Source organism: Notamacropus eugenii, chromosome 1 (assembly GCF_028372415.1).
Source record: "Notamacropus eugenii isolate mMacEug1 chromosome 1, mMacEug1.pri_v2, whole genome shotgun sequence".
Lineage (NCBI taxonomy): Eukaryota > Metazoa > Chordata > Mammalia > Diprotodontia > Macropodidae > Notamacropus > Notamacropus eugenii.
In genome coordinates this window covers 654,256,522-654,265,452 of record NC_092872.1, presented here as the reverse complement: position 1 = coordinate 654,265,452, position 8,931 = coordinate 654,256,522, and the positions used below count along the sequence as shown (strand labels likewise).

Sequence of the window (8,931 nt, the reverse complement as noted above, 5' to 3'; positions counted from 1 at the left end):
TGAGGCAAACAGCGCTGAGTGACTTCCTGAAGGCTACGGAGGCAATAAGTGTCTAAGGTCAAATTTGAACTCAGGAAGATTAGTCTCCCTGACTCCAAGTCCAGTATTTTACCCACTGTAGCACCTAGCTTACATTTAACTACTAATGGTGAAACAAACTGATATGAAAATAAATTATATAAGAAACTTCAGGGTGGTAGAGAAAATGGTTACTCTTGAAAATTTATTTCTGAGGCCGGTCTTTTTTTTTCTTTTTTAATGAAAATTTAGACTTGAATACTAAAACAAATACATAATAAGAAAGGTAAAAGAAACAAACTTGAATATTAAAACTTAAATAGGAAATAGGAAAAGAAAAAAATGCCATGTACACAGCAGAATGTAAGAAAAGAATTTCCATTTCAAGAAAACCTACATATTAAATACTATGTGTTGTGTTGGAAGCTGCCCATCTTTTCTTTGCTTCCTTGTAGGTTTTCTTTTGTTATCTTTTGTACACTTTTTGCTTTGTTCTTTTCACTCCCTTCTTCCCCTCAGAGTCTACAATTAAGCCTGGATATTTGTATATACAGATAATGATATGCACGTGCATACATATATATATATATATATATATATTCATACATACATACTTATATACACATGTACTTTCCCTAAGAGAGTCTACTCCTAATCTTTGGTCGTTTTTTTTTTTTTTTTTTTTTTTTGTATTTTTGCAAACCTCTTATTTCCTATTCCTCCTGACTCTTCTACTTTACTTCTACCCACTACCTTGCCCCCACCCCCTCCAAAAATCCTGCCCTTCTCCCTTTCCCATAAATCTAAGGTCTTTTATATACCCTTCTGACCTATTCCTTTATGATCCCTTATCCTTTCATCCTTATCCCTACAGCATTTTATCTATTTCTAAATTTAGAAGACATTTATATTCTTCTAATTATATATGTACTGTTTCCTCTTGAACCCATTCTGATGAAAGTAGACTTCCAGAATGAATAGCCTTTCTCCCCCATGCAATTCCTCTGTATTGGTCCTTCCTCTCACACCTAATTTGTATGAGATAAAAACTTGTTTTAGCTGTTCCTGAATGGCTTTACATTTTGAAGTGGTAGCATGCTCAGGTCTACATCAATCTTTCTTATGAACTATCCAATTACTAATGAAAATCTAAAACATTTGTTTGACATTTTAAATGCATAAAAGACAAACAGTATCCTTACTGAATCTGTTGTGATTGGTTTTTCTTACGTACTTTATGTTTCTCTTGGATTTTGTACATCAAACTTTCTATTAAGTTCAGGTTTTATTTTGGTTTGCTTTCTTTTAACAAAGCCCTGAAAGTCTTACAGTTCATTACATGTCCATATTTTATTTATTCAAGATTATGCTTAGCTTTGCTGAGTATGACATTTTTGGCTAGAACCCCAGTTCTTTAGCTCTTCAATGTACAGTGTTCCAAGATCTGCAGTCTTTTACTATCAACGCTGCTGCCTTGTTTGATTCCAATTGTGGCACCACTACATGTATTTTTTTTCTTATTGCTCATAATATTTTTTCCTTGATCTGAGTATTATGAAGTTTGCCTATAATAGTCCTGTGAGTATTTCTCAGAGAATCTCCTTCTGGTGGTGATCAGTGGGTTCTATTTTTTTTTTTTTTATTAAACTTTTAACATTTATTTTCACACAATTTTGGGTTACAAATTTTCTCCCCTTTTTTCCCCTCCCCCCCCAGACCCAAGCTTTCTAATTGCCCCTGTGACCTATCTGCTCTCTCCTCTATCCTCCCTCCCTGCCCTTGTCTCCGTCTTCTCTTTTGTCCTGTAGGACCAGATAGCTTTCTTGACCCCTTAACCTGTATTTCTTGTTACCCACTGGTAAGAACATTACATTTGGTCCTAACACTTTGAGTTTCAACTTCTTTAGCTCCCTCCCTCTCTACCCCTTCCCCTTGGAAGACAGGCAGTTCAATATAGGCCATATCTGTTTAGTTGTGTTGTATAGGCCTAACTATATTTCCTTCCGTCCCGTCCTGTCCCCCATTACTTCTATTTTCTTATGGTCCTTTCCCTCCCCATGAGTGTCGACCTTGGATTGCATTCTCCTCCCCATGCCCTCCCCTCTATCTTCCCCCCCATCATGCTTATGCCCCTGTTCCCCACTCTCCTGTATTATGAGATAGGTTTTCCTATCAAAATGAGTGTGCATTATATTCTTTCCTTTAGTGGAATATGATGAGAGTAGACCTCGTGATTTTCTCTTGCCTCCCCTCTTTATCCCATCACTAATAAGTCTTTTGCTTGCCTCTTTTATGAGAGATAAGTTGCTCCATATAACTTCTCCCTTTGCCCTCCCAATATTTCTCTCTCACTGCTTGATTTCGTTTTTTTTTTTTTTAGTATATGATCCCATCCTCTTCAATTCACTGTGTGCACTCTGTCTCTATGTATGTGTACGTGTGTGCATGTGTGTGTGTGTGTACTCCCACCCAGTGCCCAGGTACTGAAGTGTTTCAAGAGTTATAAATATTGTCTTTCCATGTAGGAATGTAAACAGTTCAACTTTAGTAAGTCCCTTATGATTTCTCTTTGCTGCTCGCCTTTTCATGGTTCTCATCATTCTTGTGTTAGAAAGTCAAATTCTCTTTCCAGCTCTGGTCTTTTCATCAGGAAAATTTGAAAGTCTTCTATTTCATTGAAAGACCATTTTTTCTCCTGAAGTATTATAGTCAGTTTTGCTGGGTAGGTGATTCTTGGCTTCATTCCTAGTTCCTTTGACTTCTGGAATATCCTATTCCATTCCCTTCGATCCCTTAATGTAGAGGGTGCTAGATCTTGTGTTATCCTGATTGTATTTCCACAATACTTGAATTGTTTCTTTCTAGCTGCTTGCAATATTTTCTCTTTCACCTGGGAGTTCTGGAATTTGGCTACAATGCTCCTAGGAGTGTCTCTTTTTGGATCTCTTTCATGCGGTGTTCTGCGGATTCCTTGAATATTTATTTTGCCTTCTGGTTCTAGAATCTCAGGGCAGTTTTCCTTGATAATTTCATGGAAGATGATGTCTAGGCTCTTCTTTTGATCATGGTTTTCAGGTAGTCCCAGAATTTTTACATTGTCTCTCCTGATTCTATTTTCCAGGTCAGTTGTTTTTCCAATAAGATATTTCACATTATCTTCCATTTTTCGAATCTGCGCGGTATGTTCTGAGATATCTGTCTTTCTCGAAAAGTCCAAAGCTTCCATCTGTACCATTCCAGATTTGAAAGATCTATTTTCTTCAGTGAGCTTTTGAATCTCCTTTTCCATTTGGTTAATTCTGCTTTTGAAAGCATTCTTCTCCTCATTGGCCCCTTGCACCTCCCTTGCAAGCTGAGTTAGGCTAGTTCTCAAGGTGCCAATTTCTTCAAGATTTTTTTGGTTCTCCTTTAGCAGGGAGCTGATCTGTTTTTCATGCTTCTCCCTTATCCCTCTCATTTCCCTTCCCAGTCTTTCCTCCACCTCTCTAACTTGATTTTCAAAATTCCTCTTGAGCTCTTCCATGGCCCGAGCCCATTGGGTGGGCTGGGACACAGAGTCCTCGATTTCTGTGTCTTTGCCTGATGGCAAACCTTGTTCCTCCCCATCAGAAAGGAAGGGAGGAAGTGATTTTTCTCCGATAAAGTACCCTTCAATAGTTTTATTTCTTTTCCCTTTTCTTGGCATTTTCTCCCCCTAGTGGCCTGACCTCTGAATGTTCTCCTCACACCCACCTCGCCTCCTGGTCCTCCCAGCCAGAGTTTGGGGACTGAGATTCAAATGCTGCTTCCCGCCTTAGGATTTTTGGCAGGGGCAGGGCTGTTATTCAGTGTTAAATTAGGCTCAGGTGCTGAGGTCAGGGGCAGGGCCGCCTCTCTGGCTCAATTCCCTCAAGGGGTTTATGCACAGACCTTCCACAATGGATCCAGGCTCCCGCTCATTTGGGGAGCCCCAGTCCGCAGCCGCCTCTCAGCCCCCACCTCCCGGGGGGGGCCCGAGCCTTGGGGGCACCTCACTCCCCTCTCAACCCGCCAGAAAGACTCTCTCACCTACCCCCATCAGTCACCTGTTGGTGGGCGGGCTCGTGCTGCCGCTGAAGATCCCGCCTCCGGAGCCCTGGCTGGGCACTGTGTCTGCAGCGCGACGGACTTTTTGCAAGAGGTTTGCTGGTCCCTCTGTGGGTGGGGGGACCCGAGTGGCCACTGGAGATCCCGTCCCGTAGCCCTCTCCGATCTTTTTCTCACGGTGTCACTGCCGCGGTATGGTTGCTCTCTGCTACCCGCCCTGGTGCCCAGTCCACGGCGCGAAGGACCCCCCGTGAGAGGTTTGCAGGTCTCTCCGGCACAGAAATCTCCCTTGCTCCAATATTCCGTGGTCTCTGGGTGCAGAATTCGCCCTGGGTTAGTCCCCTCTGCCGTTCTGTGGTTTGTGGGTTCGGAGCTATGTGTATGTGCGTCTTTCTACTTCGCCATCTTGGCTCTGCCCCCGGGTTCTTTTTTTCTATTTCAACTTTTTGCTCTTGTTCTAATGCTTCAGGACAATTTTCTTTAATTATTTTTTGTGCTATTGTACCAAGATTCTTTTTTTATTGTATTGTTCAGGTAGTCCAATTATTCTTATGTTTTCTCTTCTTGATCTCTTTTCCAGATCAATTGTTTTTTTTCTTTCAAGGTGTTTCACATTCTCTTCTATTTTTTCATTCTTTATATTTTGTCTTGTTATGTATTGATCTCTTGTAACTTCACTGGTTTCCTGTTGCCCCCAAAAGTTATTTTCTTCCTTAAAATTCTGGATCTCCTTTTCTATTTTTTTTTTTACTGAAGAGCCTTTATTGGAAAAGGTGCTGTGCCCAGAAGCCTGGTCCAGAGTCTTCAGAAGGAGCTGAGGAAGACTGAGGAGAATCTGCAAGAAAGGGCAACCCTTTGACTCCAAAAGTAACAGTCCTGCATGGAAAGCTGAATGCTTTGTTTTGGGAAGAGTGGCAGCTGAGGGGGCTTTCTTTCTTTCTGGGGGAGGAAAGGGTGGGGCCCTCCACAAACCCCCTGTGGCCCTTCTCATGCACCTGGAGTGTACTGCAGAGTCAGCTGTTCAAAATAATTGTCCTAGTTCTGGTTTTCTTTGATGAATGGGTAGGACTGATGGGCAACTTTTAGTTGTGAGAAGTAACTGTTCATGATTTCAGGGGCCTTTCTCTGGTGCTGGGACAAGACAATGAATCTGATAAAGCTTTCCAAGTGGCTGCTGTCCTTGTCAAGTGCCTCTTGAAGAACTCCCTCTGCATTCTCCCATTTGCCCTGGGCCATGTAGCATGGAGTTTGGGCATGGAGTAGCAGCAAGGTGAAGGAACACTTATCAGTCATCTCCTGGAAGACATACTAGCCATCCTACTGGTTCTCACCATCCATGGTCAGGTTGACCTAGGCAGTGGCCAGCTATGTCAGCTTGGCATCCTTATCGTGCTCCTGTATCCTTTTCAGTTCCATGTGGTCTATGTCTAATCTGTCCAGCTTCAGGAGTATCTGCACAATCATGGCAATTCACTGCAAGCTCTCCCCCTGGTTCAATGTACACAGAGCAGCATCAGGGTTCTTGTTATGGAAATGGATGGATACAGCCATCAACAATAAGGTCATATTGGCCACATCAATATTTTTTGCCATCTTTTGGTTCAGGTCTGCCACAATTGTATCTCTCTGGCTTTAACTGGAAAGATATTCTGCAGACATTGTATGACCTGGAACTCTGTGGAGGAGTTGGCTTTGATATGACACAATGTCATATTTTCTCTGTGTAAGATAAGCTCTGTACAAAAAGACATCTCTTTCAACTTCTTTTTCTAGACTGGAAAGCTTGATGCACTTCACCTCATTGATGTACTGCTGGTAGCTGCCAGTGTAGAAGGTATTCTTTACATGGAAAGGCTTGTCCACTTCCCCTGGGACCCTGGGCCTGGGGGCTGGTACTGGGACTTGGAGGGGCCATCTTGTTACTGACTTGGATCTCCTCTTCTAAATGGTTGACTTTCTTTTCATAATCTTGTTTTCTTCTCAGATTGTATTTTTAAATAATTTTCCTCAACCTCTTCCATTTAAATTTAAACTATTTTTAATATTCTTCTATGAATTCTTCTATAATTCTATGAAATAATTTTGGGCAGGTGACCATTTAACATTACTCTTTAGGGTAGAAGAGGGCATGGCTTGGGCTGCAGTAGCACAGACAAGCCTGAGCAGGCCTCAGGGGACTGAATCATTGGCAGCTGTGGCAGTTTCCAGACTTCCCAACCAACAAAGACCAAAAATGTCAGTGGGTAAGCTGTGGGACCTGGGTGAAAGAGGAGCGTGTAGTCTGGCCCCAGCCCTAGGGCTGAGGGGATGGCGGCTGAGGTGGCCAGCAGCAGTAGCAATGGCAGCAGCAGTAGTGTCAGTGGCAGAGGCTGCTTCAGGGACTCTGGAACCACAGACAGTGGGGGATGGAGCAAGTGACACAAAATCCCTGAAGCCTGGGAAGTACAGTCACCCCCACTTGAGACAGAATCCCACCTTGAAAAAGAGTTAGAAGGTCAAGTGTTTGGCTGGAAAAATGAGTAAATGTCATAAAAGAATTCCAACTATAGAACCCTACTGTGGTGACAAGGGAGATCAGGGCATACAAGCAGAGAAGGACAGCAGAGTCAAAGCTCCTACATCACAAGCTTCCAAGAGGAAGGTGAATTGGTAGCAGGCCGTGGAGGACTTTTGAATTTTGAAAATAAAACAAAGGAACTCATGGGAACTTTCTCAGTATTAGGGTAGTTGGAGGAAACAGACATATAAATAGATAGATAGATAGATAGATAGATAGATAGATAGATAGATAGATAGATAGATAGACAGACAGACAGACAGACAGACAGACAGACAGACAGACAGACAGACAGACAGACAGATAGATAGATAGATAGATAGATAGATAGATAGATAGATAGATAGATAGATGATAGAGGGCACAGGGTGAGTTGAATAGCAACCACTTTAGAAAAGGGACAGGGTTGAATGAGAAAATAGAATATTTGGAGGGGTGAGAAAGGATGGAGGGAAATATAGTCTTTCACAACATTACTAACACATGTATTGAATTGCTTGCCTTCTCAATGGGGAGGGGTGATGTGAGGGAAGAAGGGAGAGAATTTGGAACTTAAAGTTTTAAAAACAAATGTTAAAAATTGTTTTTATACACAACTGGGAAATAAGATATGCAGGCAATGGAGTATAGAATTCTATACTGCCCTTCAAGAAAGTGAAACAGAAGAGCATAAGTGGGGTATGATAAAAGGGAGGGTAGATTGGGGAACAGTCATCTCAGGGTAGGGGGAGGGGAAAGATGGGAAGAAAATTTAGAACTCAAAATCGTGTGGAAATTAATGTTGAAAACTAAAAAAAAAATAAATTTAAATCTTGAAAAAAGAAAAAAACAGTAAACATAGGGAAGAAAAAAGGGAAAAAAACAGAAATTTACATAACTATTATGTATTTAAAAGCAATAGAAAGTGGTACATAATAGATTTGAAGTTTCGTGGGCAATCATCTTTTTTATTGTACTGTGTTATGGAAATACTTGTTTTATGTGAAAAAGTAAAATTTAAATAAACAAAAATTCTAAAAACAAAGTTCACTTTGAGAATATAGCTGACAAGCCTTTAAGCAAGCATCTACTAAGTTCTTAATAAAGGTAATGACTAGGAAAATGATACTCTATAGAGGAAGAGGATACTGTCCTGCCTCTGCAACAGGAATGTGCATATAAATGGGTGTAAGTAAAGAGAACATAGTACAATTGTGATGAAAGTCCTTACATTCTATTATAAAGTCACTGTCAGTTATTAATACTTTAGCTTAAATCAATTCGGTTAGTTTTGGTAAAATGGTACATTAGAACTACAAAAAAGGTAAGATTTCATTGGGAACTGAGGCAAGGAAGAAGGGGAGAAGAAAAAATGTACAGGATCATGAAAGACAGTGTGGCAGAGCTTCCCTGAAAAGGCTATATGAATAGCCAAAGTTAAAAATAAGGATTCCAGTTGTCTATATAGTATGATAAACTAGACAGAAAGAGTGAGAAAGAAAATAATATCCACTCACAAATTTTATCTCTTCTCACTGATATTACACTACAAATCCTGCATTAGTCTTTCACTGAAAAAAAAAATGATTCACTTAGCATCTATCAAATGGCTATTACGGAGACACTACTGTGGCTCAGTAGATAGAGTTCTGGGCCTGGAATCAAGAATACCTGAGATCAAATTGTTCCTTGGACATTCACCAGCTCTGTGACCCTAGGTGAGACACTTAACCCCTGTTTGTCTGAATACACTGGAAAATGGAAAGGCAAACCCAATCAGTAGCTTTGCCAAGAAAAACCAAAATGGGGTCGTGAACCATCAGGCATAACTGAAAGATAGGACAACAATAAAGAAATGTCAATTATGTTCAAGTGCTAAGGTTGTAGGGACAAAATAAAAAAATTTCTTTTTTTTTTTGAACTTTAAAATGTCAAATTTAATATTGCATAAAAACATTTTGAGGAAGCATGTTTACATAATTTATCTCTCACATAACTGCCAAATTGACATTCTTTTTTTTTTTTTTTGGTTTTAAATTTTTTTTTATTAATTTATTTAACTTTTAACATTCATTTTCACAAAATTTTGGGTTCCAAATTTTCTCCCCATTTGTCCCCTCCACCCACCCCAAAACACCAAGCATTCTAATTGCCCCTATCACCAATCTGCCCTCTCTTTTGTCATCCTTCCCTTACCTTGTCCCCATCTTCTCTTTTGTCCTGTAGGGTCAGATAACTTTCTATACCCCTTCACCTGTATTTCTTATTTCCTAGTAGCAATAACAGTACTCGACAGTTGTTCCTAATACTTT

At 40.5% G+C, this 8,931-nt stretch overlaps 1 pseudogene; it reads right to left on the bottom strand.

The window, feature by feature from the left end:
- Positions 1 to 5,070: 5,070 nt before the first annotated feature.
- LOC140528139 (coatomer subunit epsilon pseudogene) lies at positions 5,071 to 5,998 on the bottom strand (annotated as a pseudogene).
- Positions 5,999 to 8,931: the final 2,933 nt, after the last annotated feature.